The 26,188-nt window shown below is 36.2% G+C and overlaps 1 protein-coding gene across 4 annotated transcripts in view; it reads right to left on the reverse strand.

Annotated features, from left to right (window-relative positions):
• Lpin (phosphatidate phosphatase LPIN) overlaps nucleotides 1-26,188 on the reverse strand; it is a 443,299-nt gene that overhangs the window by 206,529 nt on the left and 210,582 nt on the right. The window lies entirely within an intron of this gene.

Genomic DNA, 26,188 nt, shown 5'->3' on the forward strand with positions numbered 1-26,188 from the left:
AGCATGAAGATACCAATAAGCAGAAAGGATGCATTCTAGATTTTCTTTTTTTAGAAAATGGGAGAAGAAAAATGTTAAACTTATGGCTATGTCAACAGTCTTATATTGACAAACTGGCAGGTGTAAGATGGAAAGTTTGCTCCTCTCCCCCCCCCACACCAAAGCCTTCATTTATTATTATTTTTTTTTTAAATAACATATTCATTACTGATGAACCATAAAACTTTTAAATCATCTTTTACTCAGGATAAGCTACTGAAGATATTTTGGTTTCTATATGTCCCTTTTAAGAAAAAAAAAAGGTCATTTGAAACTGCTTGAAATGGTGAGGAAAGACATTAAGTATGGGTTTCAGTACTCAACAAAACTAAGAAAAAGGCAAAAATATTATCCTTCAGAATAAATCTCAAATGCTATGGTACCACAGCACTTTATGGACAAGAGATGCATAGGTTCTGTAAGTTGTCATAATAATAATACCCCCCCCCACCCCTAGACATACCTGGTGTATACCAGGTCCTTTGAAGCTGTAAGTTGTTCTACTTTGGCCAAACAGGCAGGACAGCAAATATCAGAATTTCAGAACACAAGGACTACATCCGGTTTCACCAATACAGCCACTCTGGTCTTGCTGACCATGCGCTGGATACCTGCCATAGAATACAGTGGAAGAAAGCCAATAATACACCGTAGTAAATACAAGTATTGAAAGGCTTTTCATGGAATTAGCTTCAGCCCTAAGAAACAATCCAAACCTCAACAAATTTGACTGCATGAGACTGCCTCAAATTTGGGAAACCTACATCAGAAGACCTTCAGCCCAATCGCCCAAGAATACCAACATTGCCCACTAGGGGGCACCATCAGGACTTTAGGAGAAATAATAGCTTCCTGCTTCTTCCTCACTTACTGTCTGTTGTGCCTGCGTGCACGTGTCTTGTTCTTAAGTTTCTTGAAAAGGGCAAAGTGACGTTGCCGAAATATCGAAGTATATTAAATTTATTTTAATGTATATCCTAGTTGATGATGTAATTTCCTTAAATTATTTAGTAAAAAAATAATAATAATACTTTCAGTTTCTGTGATTTCTCAGTACAAATATTTGAACACCTAGCTGTTTTGAAATGGATATTACACGCTTCTTCTCTACATGTTTACCAAATTACAAAACATGATAATAAAATGTACTAGTTGTTAAAATCAGGATTTTTAGCTATTTATCTGTTTGTTGTGCCTGCATGCACGTGTCTTGTTCTTAAGTTTCTTGAAAATGGCAACGTGACGTTGCTGAAATATTGAAGTATATTAAAATTTATTTTAATGTATATCCTAGTTGATGTTGTAATTTCCTTAAATTATTTAGTAAAAAAATAATAATATTTTCAGTTTCTGTGATTTCTCAGTACAAATATTTGAACACCTAGCTGTTTTGAAATGGATATTACATGCTTCTTCTCTACATGTTTACCGAATTACAAAACATGATAATAAAATGTACTAGTTGTTAAAATCAGGATTTTTAGCTATTTATCTGAGATAATGAGATTGATAGATGGACTATTATTATTATTTAAGACCCCATGGAGTTTTCAGACTCACTGTGGGAGGCGAGTCTATTGTACCATTCCTTAAACTTGTTACCACCTGCACGCTCACCACTCTAAAAGGCAACACATTCCATGATCCAACCACCCTACAAAACAAGCCTTTTTCTTACTTGCCACTTCCTTTAACAGCTTCTAGAGATGGGTGCCCTTGTCACTTCCCTCTTGCTACTATATCAAAAATCATTCCAGTGGGAATCCTGTAGATACTGCTAAACAGCATGAATGTCTTAGTCATGTCATCCATCTTCAATCCACAGACACTGAAGTTTGCTTTCCCTCACTATATTCTCATAACTAACCCTCTATAGCTTGGATATCATTTTTGTTATGTGCCTCAGTACCCTTTTCCAAGATTACTTTATCCCCTTCAAATCCGTGATCAGATTTGAGTACAATCTTTTGTTCAGGGCTTTATACAATGGACTCACCACTTATCTTTGCTGGTCATTGTCCTTTTTTTAGTATAGCAGCAATCTTCTGAGTTAACTTCACCACCTTCAAAATATGTCACCTAACTTCAAATTTCTATTGACTATCACTCCGAGATCCCTTGCCTCAGTGGATCCCAAATTTCAAGAATTTCCATTTAGTTGCATTAAACAGACATCTCCATTCATTCCCCAACCTACCAGCTTATTCAAATTCTCTTGGACTGCCATATTAGCACTGTTAGTAATAACCCTTCCAAGCTTCACATAACTGAACATCTTCCTGTAATCCAATGACAATATCATTGACAATAATGTATAAATAGCATGGGCCTCATTAGTGAGTCCTGCAGAACCCCATTTGTGGCCTTTTTTCCTTGATACTACTTCTCTATACACACTTCTCAGATATCTATCAGACATCCAATTTCGAATCCAATTCACTAAACTTAATATCTAACTCCATATGTTGCAACTTAAATATCAATTCATCATGTAGCATCCTGTCAAATGACTGAAAATCCAAAACAACGGCAGTATATGCCTTTCCCTCATCAACTGTTATCTTTATTTCATTATAATATGCAATTAGATTACCAAAACAAGAGTAGCAGTGCCCCTTAACAAATTCACACTGACCTTCACAGATATTACCCTCACCTGCCCAATTTTTATATAATCTCACTAATTTCTCTAAAATCTTAACAACTACAGAAGCAATACAAACTAGTCCACAGTCTGATGCCTCCATTCTACCACCACCCTTATGCAATGGAGCATAAATTTCAGCATCTCTGTAGGAAGAGATGCTGAAACATTTGCCATCACTAATGATCTTACACAAATTGTTCACAAGCTGACCAGAATACCAGATAACCCAATCCACTCCCCAAATATCCCAGATCTCTTCCTTACCAATGATCCTTCCAAATATGCAGTGAATGTAGTGAGTCCCTCTGGGTAATTCTGACCACAACCTAGCTCACTCCTCCCCCATGCAACAACACTTACATAGTCACTCCCACACAAAAGTAGTTTGAAATTATAACCATGCCAAATGGGACAGCCTCTGAGACTACCTTCATTCCCATGGTTGGACTATTCTTTCCGGTCTTCCAATCCAAACATATCACCAAAGAAATCCTCTCTGACATAAAAACATACATTCCCCACACCTCTCAGAACTGCTGTGAAGCCCAAAACAGATGCAAGAAAATTATCAATGCTTCAAAACCGGAATTTGAATGTGCAAAAAGCAGGAAACTTGCAGCCTGTCCAAATGGCCGCCATGACTTTTGGTCTCTTGCCAAAGAAATTGGTTGTAACTTTTGCCCTACCCTATTCCCACCCATATCATACCTAGATGGCTCAATCGCAACATCATCCACAGAAAAAGCTAATCGCCTGGCTTCACACTTTGCCTCCAATGCACACATAACTGACAATGGCAAATGTCCTCCACTCATTCCAACTGTGCAACATACAATGCCCCCTATACCCTTTTGCCAGAAAAAGATCATAAACTTGTTGTCTAAATTAGACACAAAAAAGTCTCCCGGCCCTGATGGCATTCCTCCAATTGTCCTGAAAGTCTGTGCACCAGAACTGACTCTTATCCTATGCCATCTGTACATATTCTTACTCCACTGGTGTATATATATCCCAAAACCTGGAAATTGGTCAATATTCAACCCATTCCTAAAAAGGGTTACAAATCACTGCCATCTAACTACTGCCCTATCTCGCTCACCTCAGTTCTTTCTAAAATGATGGAGAAAAACCATCAATTTTTCAATTCCCAACTACTCTGTCTTGAAGTTACCCATCTATTGAGCAACCACCAGTATGGATTCTGTCGATGCCAATTAACAGGAGATCTACTCTCATATCATTCATCTCTCTACAAATGCCATGGAGAAATTTGGCAAATCCCAAGTGGTATATCACTTGATATCTCTAAAGCCTTTGACCGGGTCTTGTACAAAGGCTTACTAAGCAAACTTCTATCATATGGACTGTCACAGGACTTCTGCAGATGGATTGCCAGCTTTCTGTCTGGATGCACACTATGTGCGATGGTAGACGGCTCCCTATTCTCTCACCATCCAACTAATGCTGGGGTCCCACAAGGTTCAGTTCTCTCACCGACCCTCTTCCTTCTGTATATCAATGACCTACTTCAGTTGAGCCCCAACCCAATACACAGTTTTGCAGATAACAGCACATTGCACTCCTCCCTTTCATTTGACAAATCCTACTCTAAACAACTCACTTCAACACACAGAACATCAACCATCACTGACCTTAGTTCTGACCTCCAATGCAAAGAAGCATTTTAAAAATATTCATGGACACAGAATACAATCTTGTATTCAAATCAACTCTAAAATCTCATGAAAACAAAATGAAAGACAAACCCACAGAATATATAAAGTAAGATGTTACCATATCTTCTTTATACAAAATACTACCAAATAAGAGCCTTGTATTTTAGAAACACCAAACACTTTCAAAGCCTGGAATAATTCTTCTCACAATGATACTACAATGCCATCTTTTTCTTCTTTTTAAATTTATTTTTTTATTTTTTTTTATTATGGTAATCCCAGTAACTGTTCAACACATAGTATATCAGCAATTAACACTGTAGCTGAACAGAGAGTTCACAAGATTAAAGAAGAAACTTGTTAACACTGGATTTTTAGATTAGCAGATTACACTTTTCAGGAAAATGAGGCTATTCGAAAAGACACCAGCAGAGGAAATGAATGAGGCAGAACAATTTGTTTATGAGTTTGCAGTTGAAGTAGAAAGGAGTAGTCATACTAATTGACATGGCCTAAAAGATCAAGAGAACAGAGGAAGAACAACTCCATGAAAATGTAATATCCATCTAAGATCAAATGGATTCAGAAATCAAAAAGTGTTAGGAGTTGTGTAGGTGTGAAGTAATTGTTTCAATGAAAGAGGACCGAATTTTTTGGTAGCAGGGAGACAATGATGTGATATGTTTGTGCCAGGATAGGCTAGATGTAAAAGTCAACACAAGAGGAGAAATTATCATTACTGAAAATCAGAATATTACTAAAAGTAAGGGAAAATGAAGTAAGCTCATTTCTTACTTAAATAAGACAAGACCATGTTTTGAAAGCAATGAAATTCACTAGATTTTCTTCATTCCACTTGAAAATAGCAAGCTCAGTATTTAAGATATTGTTTATGACATATCTCATGGCTTGAATATTTTGAATGCTCCAGGGTTATTTACATGAAGAGGAATGGAGTCTACTGTATTAGAAAAACTATGAATAGGGTTAGAAAGAGATCATTAATGTATAAGAAAAAGAATGTGGGTAGAGGCAAAGTGTGCCCCCTCTCCCTGCCACCACCAACAGACCTGATAAGAAAGTCCAGAGAGAGATCCAATCACAAAGGACAGGGAGACCATAAAATGGTAGCTTGATAAGACGGCCTCTATGCCAGGCACGATCAAATGCCTTGAGAAATAACAAAAGAAACTATGAATTTCTTTTCATAGCTTGTATCCAAAGGGGTGAAGTTGGCTGGCTCTATAGAAGGAGTGATATAATCCATTTCAGTCATCATTAATTAATTAGTGAACCTTCCAGTAGTGAAGAAGGTTGCTGTAAAATAATGGATAGAAATGAAGAGAAATTGAATGTACTGTATTAGAAAAACTATGAATAGGGTTTGAAGTTAGAAAAGATCATTAATGTATAAGAAAAAGAATGTGGGTAGAGGCAAAGTGTGCCTCTACCCACCCCTGCCACCACCATTACCAACTGACCTGATAAGAAATTCCAGAGAGAGAGCGATGTCCAAGAGATAATCATAAATATGTATCGATCCTGGAAGAAGAAAAAGCCATTAGAAACCTGAAATGTTAAAAGGAAAATGTTTGGTAATGCTATTCAGTATATGTCAATAAGGTGCATATTTTTGCAAATAAATATGAAAATTCAGGGCTTGGTAAGAAAGCTGAAGCTCAGATGATACAATCAGCGCTCTCATTATATTAGTGTGTAAAAAAGGGAGAACTAAATCTCGAGTGAGAATTAGAGAGAAATTTTCTTAGTGTATCTCAGATAAGAATTGGGAAAATTTCCAATTTCATTGCAAGGGAATGCACAACATGCAACAAAATCACAGGATGTAGTACTTTTGTATAATTTTGTTATTTATTGTGTTCTGCGATTTTCAGAATAAGTAATGTGAAAGGGTAAGGTTATAACAAATTTAACTTTTGTTAAAACTTGCTTTGGAGACTGCTAAAATGCTGTAGACATATATTTGCTGTTCAAAAGAATGAATGCCACTTAAGGATACTGAATGCATCTACTCTTCATTTTCAAGCAATGAGAATACTGAAAAAGAAGGATCGATCCATGAAGAGGGGCATTATACCATTCAGGCATCTGTCCTGTCTCATTAGATGGAAGCAAAATGTGTCTCAACTCCACAGTATTTTGCTTCTGTTCATCAGTACTTGCAATACAAAATTTTATTTCTATCTGTTTGATATGATTTAATAAGAAGCATAACATGTCATTTCTGATGTATGCTAAAAATAAACTACTTGTGCAAAAGTGGATTTAATATGATTGATATGATCCTGAAATCCAGTAGTAAAAATAAAAACAAATCTATATGAACATTAAAAGCTTTTTTTTTTAATGAAAAAAAAGTAAGTTGGAATGAATCAGGAATTCATTCCTGTCAATAAGTAATACTGATAATTCCTGTCAATTATCAGTATTACTTAGGTGTCTACAGGCATTTAAGATAAGATGTTCACTTGAAAATGACCAGAAAAGTGGCACAAGCAGAACATGTTGCTTTATCATGACTACTCTAGCAAATTATCTATGCAAAAAGCTTAAGGGCCAAGAACAGAGTGCATGTGGTCTCCCATGAACCCCTCAGACCTAATTTCTTATTTCTTTTTGTTTTGAGGCTGTTTCAGGGATCTAGACCAAATTGCAGGAGGTTTACAATTTGGTGTGGACTCCCTGAATTCTTATGAATTTATACTCTGTGTAAATATAAATCAAAAGGTAAAATTGATAAATAATTTTACTGAGTAAAAGCTAAACTTGTTTTTCATCAAGTTCAATTGGAAATTCCCTGCTGGAAATTCCCTTATATTTCAAAAAAAAAAAAAAGCTAAGAAAAACTACTGCAGAAAAATAAATTGGGTTCATATTAAGTGTAAGTTAGTTACCATGCAAAAAAACAATATATATATATATAAAATAAAATTTAAAAAATAAGTGTTTAAAAAATTTTCAATTTAAAAAAAAAAAAAACTTTAGTTGTAAAAGTGGTTCATCTGATTATCAACCCATAAGAAACTAACTTTACTCGTTTTTGCATTTCCAAGTTTATTCCTAACAGGGTAAAGATAAAAAGGATGAACCCTCTTGTATTTATGTTTGCACATCACTCTTCCAGAGTCAGCTAATCCTAGAGAAAGATGTTGGAAGTTTATTTTCCACTTGGTTAGACTATAATAAATTTAGTTTAATCCTTTATCCAAGTGTATGCAAACAAAGGTTTGTGCCTAAAGTATCTTCAGGACTGAGGCAACTCGTAGTAAAGGTGGACCAAGCTGTCATCACTCCTTGTCTAAGTATCTCCCATAATGCAAAGCACATTTCCTTGTGGATGTACAATGCTATGCATTAAGGGAAGGGCCACTATCCAGACTGGTTTCGACCTTTATTGAGGTCTTGTCAGTGGGAGCCAGACCTGGAAGCAATGGAGAGATCATATTTACTTATATGAGTTGCCAAAAGGTGTACCACCTTATTATTAGATTACTCTGAATTTAGAGAAAGATGTTGGAAGTTTATTTTACACTTTGTTAGACTATAATAAATTTAGTTTAATCCTTTATCCAAGTGTATGCAAACAAAGGTTTGTACTTGAAGTATCTTCAGAACTGAGGCAACTCGTAGTAAAGGTGGACCAAGCTCTCATTCATCCTTTGTTTGCATACAATGCAAACAAAGTGGACACAGAGTCCAAGATCTTTTGCTAAATGCTCACGTGTTCTGGCATGCCAATCTACACGTCACAGAATTGCCATCTTTTCTTCTACAGAAATACATTTTCTGTCTTTTTTCTCCATGTTACTAACATGAATAATCCACCACCGCAACTTGAAAGCAACTTTCACACGCTAAATTACGTAGCAGAAATTCTGCAATATCAATTCGTACTCTGATTGAAAAATCACGGTATATCGCTCATCACTACATTACTGCTGCAAGCGTGCAAGTTACTGTGATAGCGGAAATTACAGCCAAAATCAACGCCATCTGGGAACAGAAATGCGCAGATTTCTGCAGAAATCGATTTGAAAATCAGTATTGTCACCCAAGGAAAAAAACGCAAATCACAGGAAATAACGTCCACATCAAGTTGTTAATGGCAGAAAAGCAATATATCGTAAGAATAGGTCTTAAGACGGGACCAACGGAAAATGACGTAAATGGGAGGAAAATGTAAATTGCGGGAATGTAAAAACGGGGTTTTACTGTATATAGAAATAAAATCTAACTTAAAAAATGTAACAACACAAAAAGGAAAAGCATTCATAAAACAGTAAAAATAAGACATAACAGAATTTATTAATAGCATACTAGTTACACCATGCTGAGGACAATAAAGAGTATAAACATATAAAACAAAAAGTCAGAGGCACATACAAATAACGTGAAAATTTCTAAAATTTCTAAATATGCAGATATTTCAATTCTGAGTGGAGTTGTTTTTGTTTCAACTAAAACAATATAAACACTTGGTAAAAATGAAAAATGTACATGTGTTTCTCATTTATTTAAAGGCTGGGGAAATCAATATTTCCAGCTGGTAAGTTGAATGGTACAAGGTGCATGAAATAATACTAAAAGTGAGAGTCTTATTGTAATTATTTAACATTTCTAATGCTAAATAATTACAATTGCTAATTATTAAGCATTTCAAATAATATTTCATAAGCAATAGTAATTGTTTAAAACAGATTAGGCACATGTATTAGAAATTACTAATTGATTTGTATTTTTAAGAACATATCTGTCATATCAGAAAGCACCTTTAGTGACTGTACAATAAAAGTAGCAAAAGCAACATATGCATTTAAGAACAGCAAGAAGTATGAACTTCAAATTGTTCAAAACTAATGTACAGTCCATGGTATTAAAAGCCAAGAACTACTCCGACTTTAGTATTTGGCTCTTCCTTTTGTGAGGAAGAATACAAAACTATATAGTAATTAATACTGATTAGGTTTATGGATTAAAAACACTGTCTAGAGTTTCTGACACATTGGAGTTGGTGGGAATAATGACTAGTGACTATGAAGGTCAATATACTATATTTGTTAATTATGTGTGTTCTATAGCTACTTTGCTTTTGAAAGGATAGAGGGAGGAAACCTGAGCATCTTGAAGTAAGAATTATGTGACATTTCCAAGGACTCATGTGGAAGGGCACTCCACCCCTCTATACACAGAACCAGCGCTAGGATCTTTGCTGCCCACACGGAATTTCTATCTAAGTCCCCTGTAACGATCCGGGTGTGTGTGTGTGGTTCTTTAACAATGATAAATATTTAAATTATTTGAAATTTCTTAAATAAATTTTGACAGAACAGCCACATGTTGGTTCGCTAAATGTAACGAACCAGGGGTGTTGACTAGGCAGGATAATCATTAAAAACCCGAATATTCAAGAAATTCTCAAAAGTTAAAGCAAATTTTGATAAAGCCACTTCACTTTAATTGTTGAATATAATGATACAGGAATTCTAGCCTTCTCACCGACCCAAATCACTAACAAAATTAAAATGAATTTTAATTAAAGTTAAAACTTATTTGAACTAAACTTTAAAAAATTCTTGCATTTTACAAGTTACTAAATTCCACTTGTAAAAATTTTTTAAATAATTTTTATAAGTGGAACTATCTTTTAGGAAAATAAAAGAAACTCAAGATAGATGAGAAAATAAAAAATAATTCAGAAATAATTAGAACATTTAATATAAGTATTCAAAAAAATAACATCTTTACAGAATAACAGAAAATAAATTAAATTACATAAATATACTTGAAATTTTTTTTATTAAAATTTTAGGGATTTTGATTTCATATTCATAAAATTAGAAATAATGGATTTAACGTCTAATTCCGCACATATATCATTTTCAATAGCTATTAACGGCAAACTAACAAGCCTTTTTTGTGACATACTTGTTCTTAAGTAGGTTTTAATCAATTTCAACTTGGAAAAGGAACGTTCACCGCTCGCTACACTAACAGGTAAGGTTAATAGTATTCTTAAAGCAATTGAAAAGTTAGGGAAAGATAAATTATTGGACACAATAAAATTAAGAATATCGAAAGGGCTTTTGAATATTTAAATCATTCTTCCGAAAAATATCCCGGAAAGCACATAACTTGTCATATAGTTCTATTGCATTTACGTTTTTATTGCCGCAGTCCTTCAAGAGAATCTCTAAATCGTCACAAATTTTTCGTAAATCTTCGTTATTAATTTCTAGTAATCTATACAAGAAATTGAAATTATCATAATACGTTTTTAGTTGTTCAAAATGTTCTATTAACGAATACATTGCAACGTCTAGAAGTGTATAAAACATATTCACTCTAAATTTATGTTCTGGCAATTGTGGCGTTTCGTCATGATGCTCGTAGTCAAATTGTCGTCGAACTTCCGTACCAGTTTTCAATTCTTGTTCTCCATCCATCTCTTCACTCAGTTCTTTCCGTTTTTAGAACTTCTTTAAAATTTGTATCTGATCGATACTCTTGTAAGAATAATTTTAAGTTTTTGATAGATTCTAAAGCAAGTGTAATTTTCATATTTCTGTCTTGAAGCATTTTACTCACAGGGTTTATTCTGTTAAGTAAATCATGCCAAGTTATAAGAGATCAAATAAATTTGTAGTCCTTTATTTTAGCACATAATGTTTGTGTTTCATGCTGTTTCTTTATTAAAATTTTCATTATTTAAAATTTCAAAAAGTGCATCATAAATTTCTCCTAACTGATATCGTAGAGGGCGGATTGCATTAATTTTACTTTCCCATTGGCATTTCTGATGGCTGTTTCAATGTTAAATTTTTCACGAAGTTTAAAAGGAATGCCCAACGTTTGTAAGAGAATGAAAAGAAATTGTATATTGCTTGAATGATTGCAAAGAAACTAATTGTATTTGCATTCACTTTGGCTGCATCATTAATGATTAAATTTAGAGTATGAGCAGCACATGGCACGTAAAAAGCTTGAGGAATTTTGTTCAAAAGCAAATTTTGGAGCCCATATTTTTACCCTTTCATATTTGCCCCATTGTCATAACCTTGACCTCGCATGTCTTCAATGGGAATGTTCCATTTATCCAGTTGTTCCATTATTGTTGCACATAAACCAAGTACTGTGGAATCTGATATATTTGCAAAACTTAAAAAGTTTTCCCTGATCTTGACAATTCCATTGTCACAGGAAACAAAGCGAATAATAATGGTCATTTGTTCTGTTTTACTTGCATCAGGTGTGCAGTCTAAAATTATGGAATAATATTTAGATTTTCGAATTGATAATAAAATTGTCAATTCGAATATAACATTCGGTGGTAAGAGGTGTGATGTATGGAGACTCGATGATCCATGGTGTGCAAGATAGGATGCCAGAGGAGTGTTTGCCTGGAGGGACGATAGAAAGTGTGGCTATGGCAATTAAGAGGGATGAAAGGATGGATGAAATGATTGTGATGGTGGGCACGAATGAATTGAGAGGAAATGTAAATCTGGCGGCGAGAGATCTGAGATTCTTGCATGAGGTTGTGCAAAAGAAAACGCAGAGGAAAGATTGTGCGTTTCCCAGGTATGATAGTGACGAGCTGAGCAGAAATACTGAATAGCGTAATAGCCAGAATGTGTCAGAAAAGAGAGGATTGGAATATGTGGATGCTTGGAGGGCATTTGAGGACAGAAGAGAACTGTATGCGAGAGACTGCTTGCATTTGAATGAGGAAGGATAAAGGTATCTGGGGAGATTGCCGTTTTCTGAACGTGTCAGTGTCAATGCTTTACTCAAATAGAGTACTCTATTGTTTCATTGTAGGGCCCTTTCAACATGATTTTCCATAATGGGATCAAATGTCACAAACAGTTCGACTAATTTTAGAAAAATTGCCGTTATTCCTTTCATATAATTTATCAGATGATCTGCGAAAAGCTAAATTTTGGCTACCAAGGAATTTTATAATTTCAATCAAGCATACTAAAACACTCGTTCAATGTTTCTTTTCCATTTCATACATGCTTTGAGTCTGGCAATCAATAGTAGTTTTGTTTTTTAAATTTTTATCAAGTTCCTTCCATTTCAAGAAATTTTTCATGCGAGTTAAACTAGTCTCATGTCTATGCAAAGTTGTACTTACATTTCTCCAATCGTTATAACCTTCTACAAGACTACTTGATTCAGTAGGTGTGAAAAGTTTGCAACAAAAGCAAAGAACAGAATTTAAAGTTTTGGAATAAATGAGCGTGTTCTTGGCACGAGCTCCCAGTTTTCCATTTTTCTATTATGTGTCGCCAAATTTACGACCATATGTATCTCTGGGATATATTATATTTTTCTTTTGAACAGGCCCATTTCAATTAAAATAACTCATAATTTTTCATCAATATTTTTCCATTCACCTGGATCTTCTAAATTTACAGACTAAATCTTCTCCTAACTGTTTTTCACTTTAATCATGCGTCTTATCTTGTTCAATAGTTGCAATAGTACTTTCACGCAAACTGGATGATGTGCATAGTTCTTCAACTCTGATTTCTGATGTATCAGGTTGGTTACAATCTGCATCAGAATATTTTAATATTTTAACAAATTTATTAAGAGCCCCAGTTTGTTTCTTAATATCTGCTTCTTTCGCAGCATGGCGCTTACAATTTTGTGCACCGGATAATTTTTTTTAATTTTTGATTCCATTTCTATTTTATACCCAGAAGAAATTATTACACAACATGACACAGAGAAGAAATAATTGTCAGCACTGCGCTACTGTCGGTAGCCTACTGAGATGAGTACCATATTACACAACACAACACAGATGAAATAATAGTCCGCACTGCGCTACTGTCAATAGCCTACTGAGATGTGTACCATATGACTGGTTAACTAGCAACAAATGTTTTGTATGAAAATTTGTTTCTGCGCATAAAAACCATTTACCGTTTCACTTTAGATAGACTGCAGTAGACACCAACATTCTGCAGGCAAGCATTTAGTCTGCTCTCGCTGCAAAATTGTAAACAGCCAGCTGAAAAAAGAGGCGGCAATATACAATTTTTTTTTAAATTTTTATTCGATGTATCTGGAGTTATTTATTTTAATATTGATCATTCTAAGAATTTTTTTTTTATGATAAAAATTTTGTTTCTTAAAAATGAACTTATGAACCATGCCCTGGTGGCGGCACCTGCATGCCCGCTTCCACCAGCCCTGTCTATACACACATCTTCCCTACTGCTTAATTCTCCCCTAGACACAACTACCATCAACAACGTTTTTTGTCTGTAAATTGCATGTGTTCTGATGGCCAATTTGCCTGCCTGCATGCAAGATGAAAAACCTGGCAATTTAATATAAGTATCACTGAGGAGAGTTGAGTATAATTATGTACAGAGTATACTGATTTAAAAAAAATAACAGATTTTCTTTTTGGGAGAGAAGGGGACAGATTTTGACTTGTATTTATTAGGTTCAAAGCTTGTGCACTAATCTGAAATGTAACAGTTGCCATTATATTACACAAAGATAACTGTTCTCCTGAATTACCTTTTAGTACAAAGGTGAAATACTAGCATATATAAAATCAAGTAGTAATTTCTAATATATATATGGAATTACTGTTTGTTGAAAGAAGGAATGAAGGGTGGGGGAGTAGGGTAAATGCAGAATATACTTTAATAACGATGATATCCATCATCGTTTAGCTATAAAGAACTCTGAAGTATTCTAGTGGATTAATGCCATTTACCTTAATGATGCAATCCACATGGATGATGAATACCAGTGAAGAAAAGCTTACTACCTTGTCTTATACCTGATTTTGATCAATCCATATTTCTGTACATCCTTCCACTCTAACTTCTGAATTACAAAATAAGTAGAGTGAAAAAAATAATAAATATTATATATACACACACACACACTGGGGACATCTATGTATGGGCTGGTGATTGTGCAATATATAGTCTCTCCTAAACAAGCCAACCACAACTTCCCATGGTACATCCTGTTTCCATTTTCTACATCCTGGCAAGGCAATGTCACCTTAAAAACATACCTTCCCAATCTGGAAGTAATACCACCATCCTGCTTACCAGAGGAGAGTGGACATGTTTCACTTCTAGAGTGCAATTCTGGCTTCTCACTTTCTTTCCATGCACAGTACAGATGGGGTCTTTCTCGTGGAAAGGCTTAGACGTTGGTTACCCATTTTTTTACTAAAAAATTTACGGAAATTACAACATAAACTAGGATATACATTAAAATAAATTTTAGTATACTTCGATATTTCGGCAACGCCACTTTGCCCTTTTCAAGAAACTTAAGAACAAGACACGTGCACGCAGGCACAACAGACGGTAAGTGAGGAAGAAGCAGGAAGCTATTATTTCTCCTAAAGTCCTGATGGTGCCCCCTAGTGGGCAATGTTGGTATTCTTGGGCGAGTGGGCTGAAGGTCTTCTGATGTAGGTTTCCCAAATTTGAGGCAGTCTCATGCAGCCAAATTTGTTGAGGTTTGGATTGTTTCTTAGGGCTGAAGCTAATTCCATGAAAAGCCTTTCAATACTTGTATTTACTACGGTGTATTATTGGCTTTCTTCCACTGTATTCTATGGCAGGTATCCAGCGCATGGTCAGCAAGACCAGAGTGGCTGTATTGGTGAAACCAGATGTAGTCCTTGTGTTCTGAAATTCTGATATTTGCTGTCCTGCCTGTTTGGCCAAAGTAGGACAGCTTACAGCTGCAAGGGACCTGGTATACACAAGGTAGGTCTGGGGGGGGAGTTTGGTCTTTAGTAGAGCGGATAAGGGATGCCAATTTTTTATATGGTCTGTAACAAGAAGTTAAGTCATGTTTTTTTAGGATTTTTGTAATTTTTTCCGAGGCGACTCGGATATAGGGTATGGTGATGGATTTAGAGTAATCCTTGTTGTAAGGGAGGGGAGGGGTTGTGGTTTACTGGTTTCAATATTTTTTGGATTTTTTTTTTTTTAGGGGGGGGGGATAGCCATTGGCTGAGAGAATGTTGAGAATGTGGTTTAGTTCTGTGGTTAGGGCACTGTCATTTGAACAGATACGTTTAGCCCTGCTGTGTAGTGTCTTAATGACTCCATATTGTTGCGAGGAGGGGTGGTGGGATTGTTGGTGAATATATCTGCCTGTATCGGTGAGTTTTCTATAGACTGAGAAAACCAAGGTTCCATCAGGCTGGCGGGTGACTAGTGTGTCTAAGAAAGGAAGGCAGTTGTTTTTTTCCTCTTCCAGCGTGAATTTGATTCTGGGGTGTTGGTTGTTTAAATGTGTTAGGAAGGAGAGGAGTGCATCGGAGCCATGTGGCCAAATAGCGAACACATCATCAACATAGCGAAGCCAAATGGTTGGTTTTTGTGGGGCAGAGTTTAAGGCTTTCTCTTCAAAAGTCTCCATATAAAAGTTGGCCAAGGGTGAGGAGAGTGGAGAACCCATGGCTGTCCCCTCTATTTGTTTGTAGAATTTTCCTTGCTAAACAAAATAGCCCGGGTTCATTGTGAACTGAAATAAGGCTGTGATATCGGGAGGAAATTTAGCTTGGATTAGCTCTAAGGATTCTTTGAGTGGGACATTTGTGAATATGGAGGAGACATCAAAACTGATCATTATGTCAGTGTGTTTGAGTGTAAGGTTTTCTATGCTGGCTTTGAAGTGGGCTGAGTTCTTTTTTATGTGTGAAGGTGTGTTGCCAGTATAATGTGAGAGAGCTTTGGTCAAATGTTTAGCTTATTTGTATGTGGGGGGAATCAATGCCATCCACTATGGGACATAATGGCACATTTTCCTTATGTATTTTTGGGAGTCCATAAATATGGGGGGGTATGGAGTTAAATGGTTTTAATTTGTTAGTGATTTCCACAGGCCAAGAAGTGACCTTCTTAAGGAGCCTGTGGAGTTTTCTAATTTGTGAGCTGGTGGGATTGTATGTGATAGGGAGGTAAGTAGCTCAATCTAACAATAGATTTTCAGCTTACCTGTGTAATCCTTTTGGTTAAGCAATACTGTGGTGGTCCCTTTATCAGCTTTGGTGATTATTATTTTCTTGTTTTTCTTTAATTCTAATAGAGATTTAATTTCCTTACTGGGCATGTTGGCTTTTGGTTGTTTAGCTTTGGTCAGAACACAAACCACATCCAGTCTAATATTGTTGGCGACATGGTTTGGAAGGTGTCGTATCCCGCATTCAATTCGTATCATAATATCTTCAGCAGGAATTCTTCTGGTCGCAATGGCGAAGTTGATGCCACAAGCGAGGGGGTAGAGTGCTTCAGGTTTCACACTAAAGGCACTTGAAGATGACCTTTCAAGCACCTTAAGCCACGAAATTTGGTCTATTTTATACGACATCTTGTGCACTGCAGTGGAGAAAGAATTTAAAAAAGTACGAGATCGACACATCAAAAAATTTGAAAATTTAAAAAAGAACTTTATCTCGAAACCACAACTTCCTACCGAAACAGTAGTCAACCTTTCGTCATTTAGTGTGAAACCTGAAGCATTCGACGCCCTCACACGTGGAACAACTTCGCCATTGCGCCCAGAAGAATACCTGCTGAAGATATTATGATATGAAATGAATGCAGGATACGACACCTTCCAAACCATGTCGCCAACGATATTAGGCTGAGTGTGGCTTGTGTTCTGACCAAAGCTAAACCACCAAAAGCCAACATGCCCAGTAAGGAAATTAAATCTCTATTAGAATTAAAGAAAAACAAGAAAATAATAATCACCAAAGCTGATAAAGGGAATGCTACAGTATTGCTTAACCAAAAGGATTACACAGGTAAGCTGAAAGCTCTACTGTTAGATCGGGCTACTTACCTCCCTATCGAGTACAATCCCACCAACTCAGAAATTAGAAAACTCCACAGGCTCCTTAAGAAGGTCACTTCTTGGCCTGTGGAAATCACTAACAAATTAAAACCATTTAACTCCATACCCCTATATTTATGGACTCCCAAAAATACATAAGGAAAATGTGCCATTTCGTCCCATAGTGGATGGCATCGATTCCCCCACATACAAACTAGCTAAACATTTGGCCAAAGCTCTCTCTCACACTATACTGGCAACAAACCTTCACACATAAAAAACTCAGCCCACTTCAAAACCAGCATAGAAAACCTTACACTCAAACACAGACATAATGGTCAGTTTTGATGTCTCCTCCTTATTCACAAATGCCCCACTCAAAGAATCCTTAGAACTAATCCAAGCTAAATTGCCTCCCGATATCACAACCTTATTTCAGTTCACCTATTTTGTTTAGCAAGGAAAATTCTACAAACAAATAGAGGGGACAGCCATGGTTCTCCACTCTCCCCACCCTTGGCCAACTTTTATATGGAGACTTTTGAAGAGAAAGCCTTAAACTCTGCCCCACAAAAACCAACCATTTGGCTTCGCTATGTTGATGATGTGTTCGCTATTTGGCCACATGGCTCCGATGCACTCCTCTCCTTCCTAACACACTTAAACAACCAACACCCCAGAATCAAATTCACCCTGGATGAGGAAAAAAACAACTGCCTTCCTTTCTTAGACACACTAGTCACCCACCAGCCTGATGGAACCTTGGTTTTCTCAGTCTACAGAAAACCCACCGATACAGGCAGATACATTCACCAACAATCCCACCATCCCTCCTCCCAACAATATGGAGTCATTAAAAAACGTATCTGTTCAAATGACAATGTCCTAATCACAGAACTAAACCACATTCTCAACACTTTCTCAGCCATTGGCTGAGAAAGTGTTGAGAATGTGGTTTAGTTCTACCCCCCCCCAAAAAATCCAAAAAATATTGAAACCAGTAAACCCCCCCCCCCCCCACAACAAGGATTACTCTAAATCCATCACCATACCCTATATACGAGGCACCTCAGAAAAAATTACAAAAATCTTAAAAAAACATGACTTAACTTCTTGTTACAGACCAAATAAAAAAATTGGCATCCCTTATCAGCTCTACTAAAGACCAACCTCCCCCCCACTAGACCTACCTGGTGTATACCAGGTACCTTGCTGCTATAAGCTGTCCTACTTTGGCCAAACAGGTAGGACAGCAAATATCAGAATTTCAGAACACAAGGACTACATCCAGTTTCACCAATACAGCCACTCTGGTCTTGCTGATCATGCGCTGGATACCTGCCATAGAATACGGTGGAAGAAAGCCACAATAATACACCATGGTAAATACAAATATGAAAGGCTTTTCATGGAATTAGCTTCAGCCCTAAGAAACAATCCAAACCTCAACAAATTTGGCTGCATGAGACTGCCTCAAATTTGGGAAACCTACATCAGAAGACCTTCAGCCCAATCGCCCAAGAATACCAACATTGCCTGCTAGGGGGCACCATCAGGACTTCAGGAGAAATAATAGCTTCCTGCTTCTTCCTCACTTACTGTTTGTTGTGCCTGTGTGCACGTGTCTTGTTCTTAAGTTCCTTGAAAATGGCAAAGTGACGTTGCCGAAATACTGAAGTATATTAAAATTTATTTTAATGTATTTCCTAGTTTACGTTGTAATTTTCTTAAATTATTTAGTAAAAAATTCAGATGGGGTCCTTACTGTTCATGCTCTCCACATTGCAATTACTTAACAATGAAGCCAGACCTCCTCCACTTGAGGGTATAGCAGTTTTCACAGGCAAGTTGCCAAATAGCACCCAGAACTGCACCTGTTAGTAACAGTTCAGGAGACTTCTTATCAGCTGGTGAATAATCCTGCTGTTGCTAACTCAGATAAGTTTTGCCTAGAGGGAATTTAGCAGTCTATAGAAAACCAACCGATACAGGCAGATACATTCATCAACAATCCCAACACCCCTCCTCGCAACAATTACAAGAGGTGCTGTTGAGGCCACACTTGCAGCCTAGCCAGCTCTCTATGTAGTGTTGTGAAACAAGTCTTTCACTCCTCTGCTATACATTTTCCTAGTATTCCATCTATTACGAAAAAAGACAAGAGATAAAATTATAGTGCCACTGTAGTCATTTGGAACTGCCCAGTTAAATACATTTTATTGCCAGGGAGATTATTCTTCATGCATACTAAAAGACATATGCAAGTATATTAGTTAAGTGAGCCCCTTTTAATTTTGAATGTATGCTACAGAATTTGAGAGAATAAGTAGAATGAATGAATGAGTAAAAGCAATAAAATAAGTGCTGCAAAGGAAGTTTTCATACGGTCAAGTGAAACTACAGAACTTTCAACTGAATGCTGTGTTTAGTTTGTTTTTTATAGTATCTCATGTTATTCTTTAGAAATGTATTTTAAATGTGAGAGTCAGAGTGAAAGAATTTTATTGAATTCAGTTATTTTTTTAGAAGGGCCATATAACTGTTCTTTGAATGTATTAAGAAGTTAGAAATTAATTTACTACTTTTAATTCTATAGAGAACATGAAGTCAGATCTCTTTAGAGAGAGAGAGAGAGAGATAAAGAGAATTACTTAGTATACAGAATTTGTATCTGATGTATAAATTTATAGTAAATATTTTATTCTTTTTATAATCGAGTTTCATTCTCCGAATATACACAACATGAAAATTTTGAAGTAGATGCACCATCATGGATATGAATCTGAAACATTCTAACCAGTTAACATAAAATTATCATCATCATCAAATCTCAAGGGGTGTACAGGATATGATAGTACTACATGAAAAATTTACATCATTACTAACTTCCTATCTACAATTTCCCTCCAAATCAGTCTGTTACTTGTCAAGACTCCAACATTATCAGATCTTATATTTCTATCGTCTGAGGCCCTCAAGGGATGTACAGGATATAATAGTACTACATGAAAAATTTACATCATTACTAACTTCCTATCTACAATTTGACTCCAAATCAGTGTTACTTGTAAAGACTCCAACATTGTCAGATCTTATATTTCTATCGTCTAAGGCACTTTGTACTGTATCAATCCACCTATATCTTGGTCTTCCTCTGGGTCGTTTTCCTGCCAACCTGGCAGAGAACACTTGCTTTGCTAATCTTTCCTCTCCCATTCTGTTTAAGTGACCATACCACCTGAGATTAGCTCTGCTAATGTATTCCTGGATGCTGACAATGTATAGTTCTTACCTAATATCCTAGTTTTTAATATGATACTGCCATTGATGGCATCTGTTGATGCCTATAATCTTTCTCAGGATTCTCATATCTGCGGTCTCTAGTCTTTGGTCAAGTGTTTTACTTCTGACCCAGTTCTCAGATCCAAAAGTTAAAACTGGTTTGAACACTGTCTTGTATACAGCTACTTTAGTGTTCTGACTAATTTCTCTCTTATTCCATATGAATTTATTCAATTGACTTCCTACCATACCAGCTTTGTTGATTCTGTTGTTTATTTCCATATTTAATTTACCATCTTCACTAAAAATCGTGCCTAAGTAGCTGAAATGTTTTACTTGTTCCACAGGTTCTCCGTTCATAACGGAGTTGCCTATTTTCATTGTCTTTGTCTTTTTATTGCTGACCTTCATACCATATCTATTATAAGTTATTCACTTTAGTCAGGGAATCTTGCAGACTTGTACTAGACTAGATTTATTTAGAAGTATAACATCATCCGCATAAAGCAAATAGCTGAGATTAAATCTCCAATTTTGATATATACTTTATATATATACACACACACACACACACACACACACACATAATATAGATAACGAATAACAGAGGGGATAATGTACATTCTTGTCTCACACCAGATTTAATATTAAACCACCTTCCTGTACTTCAATTCTATTAAAATACAATTCAATTCAAATAAAGACTAAGTATTGCTTGATATAATGCCACATTGACACCATATAACTGTAGCATATTGAATAGCTTCTCTCTTGGCACCTTGTATATGCCTTTTCCAGATCAACAAAACTTAAATATGGATCTCTGTTATATTCCCATGCTTTCTCGACTATTTGTTGTAAAGTGAAGATCTGATCCTGACAGCCTCTATTTGGCCTGAATCCAGCTTGTTATTCACCAAGCTTTTCTTCCACAATTCTCCTCAACCGTTTCTCAAGTATACTGGCATAAATCTTGCCAGGAACACTGAATAGGGAAATACCTCTGTAATTCTCAGATTCAGTTTTAGTTCCATTTTTATATATGGGTACTATTAGAGCTCTACTCCAATCATCAGGAATTCATCCCACTGTCCAGGCCTTCTGAACTATGCAGTGCAGCCACTGTAAGACTTTTATACCACAATAAATAAAAATCCTCACTAATGTACATTTTACAACCTTTCAGTGGTAGGAGTGACATAAAAAAAAACATTAACCTTTTCGTTTTTTTTAAAAAAAATATTATTTTCAGTATAGTTAAAGGACAGACTGAAAGATCAATGATTATTTTTTCCATTACATATATAGAGATTTTTTTTTAAAGATTTCACATTGTGTGGTCGAATATCTAATCCTGCTGCCTTTCCACATTTTAAGCCTTTGATGGCTTTTTTTCTACTTCAAGTATGGATATGTATTCCTGCTGAGTGTTTTTTTTTTTTTATCACTGTGTTATCACTGCTTGCTAAATTAGCAATTTCTCGAAGTAATTACTTCATACTTCAAGGATATCTTTTTCTCCCGTTTTCATGTCACCTTTATCATCTCTAACTCCTTTTACAGCACTCTTTCCTCCATTCCTAATCTTCTTCAACAACCTCCAGGATATTCTTGATATTTATTTTCTATGTTCTTGCTAAAGTCCTCCATGACTTTTTTGTTTAGCTAGTTTTACACAGTGTTTAGCTTTCTTACATTTGTCTCTGTATTCTCTAAGACCACAAGCTGACTTATTTGCCAGGAACTTTTGATATGCTTTCTTCTTTTCCTTCACTGCCACTTTAACTTCCTGTGTCCACCATGGAGTTCTGATTTTTCTATCCTTGCACACAACCTCACCACATGCCTCTCTGGCTGAACCAATCAGGTTTTTCTTCAAGGCTTGCCACTGAATCTCCAAGGTTTGGTTCCTGTTCTCAAACTCTTTCATTTTTTCTTCAATAATCTTTGTGTATTTTAGTCTACAGTTCACATCTGAGAGCTGCTCAACTTTTATTCGCTTTCAAACTTTCTTACATGTTATTCTTTTCATAAAAACAAAATTATAATATTCTTATCTTACTCTACAACTGACGATAAATATATGAGTTGTATATAAGTATAGGATAACATAATTGGAGCAATCATGCTTCTAATATAAGACCATCACTCTGCACTAGTGGGTAGCTAAGATTTTGAAAATTCTTAGCTACAAAAACTCTTAGCCCTGCAAAACTATTTTAGTCTTGTAGGACTCAATACTAGGACCTATTATAATCTGTGTTACTGTGTCATCTTTATGTTAATGATATTATGACAGATGGCAGGGATAATATTCAATTTATTTATTTATTTAGCATATGGGAGAAATATGAGAACTCATTGAGCAAAACATTAATAATTTTTTTATTTTTTAATGGATAGTGGATGAATCACACCCAATATATGGAGGGCAGCTGTGAGATAAACAAGGTAACCTGACGAATAAGCAGTACCAGATCAAAATTTATTTATTTAGCAAATGGGAGAAATATGAGAACTCATTGAGCAAAACATTAATAATTTTTTTATTTTTTAATGGATAGTGGATGGATCACACCCAATATATGGAGGGCACCTGTGAGATAAGCAAGGTAACCTGATGAATAAGCAGTCGCAGATCAACAGCAGCATTGCCATAATGGGTGGTGGTGGAACAGTCTTTGGGCAAGGCCTCTCAAACTAAAACAACACAGAACCCTAAAATGACAGCCTGGTTGGCCGAGTGGTTAGCGTATCCACTCTCCAGCCAAAAGGCTGCAGGTTCGAATTCTGCTGTGGGCATGGATGTTTGTGATTGTCTGTGAAAATACCAGTGGTGGTGGGCGGTATATGGCACTGATGTAGATGATGGTAGTTGTGGTTCGTTGTAGTTTTAAAACTGTGGACTGAGTGGTGGAGATAGAGTTGTAGAGTAGGTGTCCTCCCTCAATGAGTCCCTTGGACTCCCTGGAGGTTTTAAGTAATAATAATGACAGTGTGATATGGCATACTATGCCACCATTAAATAAGCATGCCCCTGAGGAGGTACCTGAAGATAAACCACAGTGGCTGCACAGGCATCTGCTCCATGTCATGGATGGCCTCTGTTTCAGGGATTGATGGTAGCCTACACCAACCCAGCTGGTGCAGGCTACCACACAATTTCTGACTAATACTTCATCTTTAGGGTCCAAATGTCAATAATGGTATCTGGGACACAAGAAATTAGCATACAGTATCAATATTCAGTTGTTTGTAGATGATGCAAAGATGGAAAGTTATTGAAAATGATGATATGGGACTAATGTCACAGTTGAATAGGCTGGAAAGATGGATAAACAAAGGGGGATGGGGTGTAAGAGGACTAGTCAGTTTAATGTAGCTGTGTAATTTTGTGAACATTAGGATTTATGGATGGAAAAACATATTCCATTGGTGAACAAAAGGAAGGAATGGGTAATGGTTAATAAGGAGATGAAGTTCACAGACCTGTAATGATGGTATACACCTAATGAGGACTGCTCAGCAGAGATAAGGTTGTGGTAGTTTCCATGTGCTGAGACAGGACACAATGAGCAGAGATCTGGTAACTATGATTTTGAGTATAGCTGAAGCAGCATTATAAAGGATACAATGGTGACAACAAAGATGAGATCAGAATTTGGAAATGTCAGCTATGAGGATAAACTGAGGGAATATAATTGAAGCCTTTGACAGTTAAGAGGAGAGATGATATGAATATGTAATAAAAGTTATTGAGAAGAGCTTACCCAACTGACACTAGGAAATTATTTCCATCTCTAGAATTTATGCAAAGAGCAAACGGTGATACCACACTGTTCGCTCTTTACTTTGATCCATTTACGGAAACAAAAGAAGGCCACCAACAATAACTCTACTGACTCCATGGAAATGTCATAATGATAATAACTACTCCGAGCAATTTGTGAATTGATTTCAAAATGACACTTCAGTGACATTTCGAAAAAGATTACTTTCAGAGCTCTGATTTTATATCATTATGTTAAGAAATATGAAAAACCTGAGTTTACATGAAGAAAAACTCTTTAACATCTCCATATGAGATTGATGAACTCACCTTCAGTTAAAAAGCCCTAATAAAGCATTCCATGCTAGATGGTTTCAAATCCAGGTATTTCCAATCAAAGGGCACTGTTGTTATGAGCTGATGAGTTAGAGATTCTAGGAAATGGATGACAAAGTCAGTCACTTCCTAGAACATCAACTCTGGTTACTTTGCCAGTCAAAATAAACTTTACAAACAAATTGAAGATATAGTGGGAAGTCCTCTTTCAACTGAGTTAGTCAATTTCTTTTCCATACAACCCCAACTATCATTTTAGGTATACAAGGATAATTGATAATTTTGTCATCTGATCTTCAAGATACTCTATGCTTCGTTATAAAATATTAATTCCAGAAACACTTAAGTTATATTACTTAAATTAAGGGGATATTAAATCCCACATAGTTTTAAAACCGAATAAGAAACTCAAAGATTGGAATCAGAGAGTTTCTTGCCGAATATATATAGTAAACTATAAAGTATCGGCGACACTAGCGTTAGCCAATGCAAGTGATCCTAGTACGTAGTACAATACCGGACGACTCGTTGCAAAGGTGGGGGAAGTTCAGATCGCTATTCTTAGGTATTTTCCATAATGTAAAAACACATTTCCTAGGAAATGTATGCTGTTATTACATTATGGAGGGAGGTCACTACCCAGACCAGTTTCAGCCTTTTTTGAGGCTTCATCAGTGAGTAGCTAGACCTAATACCAAAGTGTATAGCGAAAAGAACTTATGTACTCTGCGAACGAGTTTTCCAAACAGGTGCAACCGTTAAGTTACTTAAGTATAAAGAGCTAATAAGCTTCATTTCTGCATTGATAACATTACTTAAATTAAGGGGATATTAAATCCCACATAGTTTTAAAACCGAATAAGAAACTCAAAGATTGGAATCAGAGAGTTTCTTGCCGAATATATATAGTAAACTATAAAGTATCGGTGACACTAGCGTTAGCCAATGCAAGTGATCCTAGTACGTAGTACAATACCGGACGACTCGTTGCAAAGGTGGGGGAAGTTCAGATCGCTATTCTTAGGTATTTTCCATAATGTAAAAACACATTTCCTAGGAAATATATGCTGTTATTACATTATGGAGGGAGGTCACTACCCAGACCAGTTTCAGCCTTTTTTGAGGCTTCATCATTCTTGTTGAGAGGCTTATACGCTGGTTAGACATAATAACTAATATTTAAGGAATTGACAGCGTATACTGGAAATATAGATTAAATAAACTTTAATATACACTTTCCGATATTTCGGCGAACGTTACGTTGCCATCTTCTTGGGAACTTACTAAAAAGACACGTGCACACAAGTACTAATACAACAAATGAGACTGAGGCTAGGACGCTAGCGTTTTCCTAAAGTCCTGATGGTGCCCCCTGGTGGGCTATATTGGTAGTTCTTGGCCTTTGGGCTGAAGTTCTTTTGATAAAAGTTTCCCAAATTTGGGGCAGTTTCATGCATCCAAATTTGTTGAGGTTTGGCATGTTCCTAAGGGCCGAGGCTGATTCCATGAATAGTCTTTCATACTTGAACTTGCTGCGGTGTATTACTGTGGCTTTCTTCCATCTTATTCTGTGGCGAG

This window comes from Typopeltis vanoorti, chromosome 17 (assembly GCF_054136105.1).
Source record: "Typopeltis vanoorti isolate ZY-2024b chromosome 17, IOZ_Tvanoo_1.0, whole genome shotgun sequence".
NCBI lineage: Eukaryota > Metazoa > Arthropoda > Arachnida > Uropygi > Thelyphonidae > Typopeltis > Typopeltis vanoorti.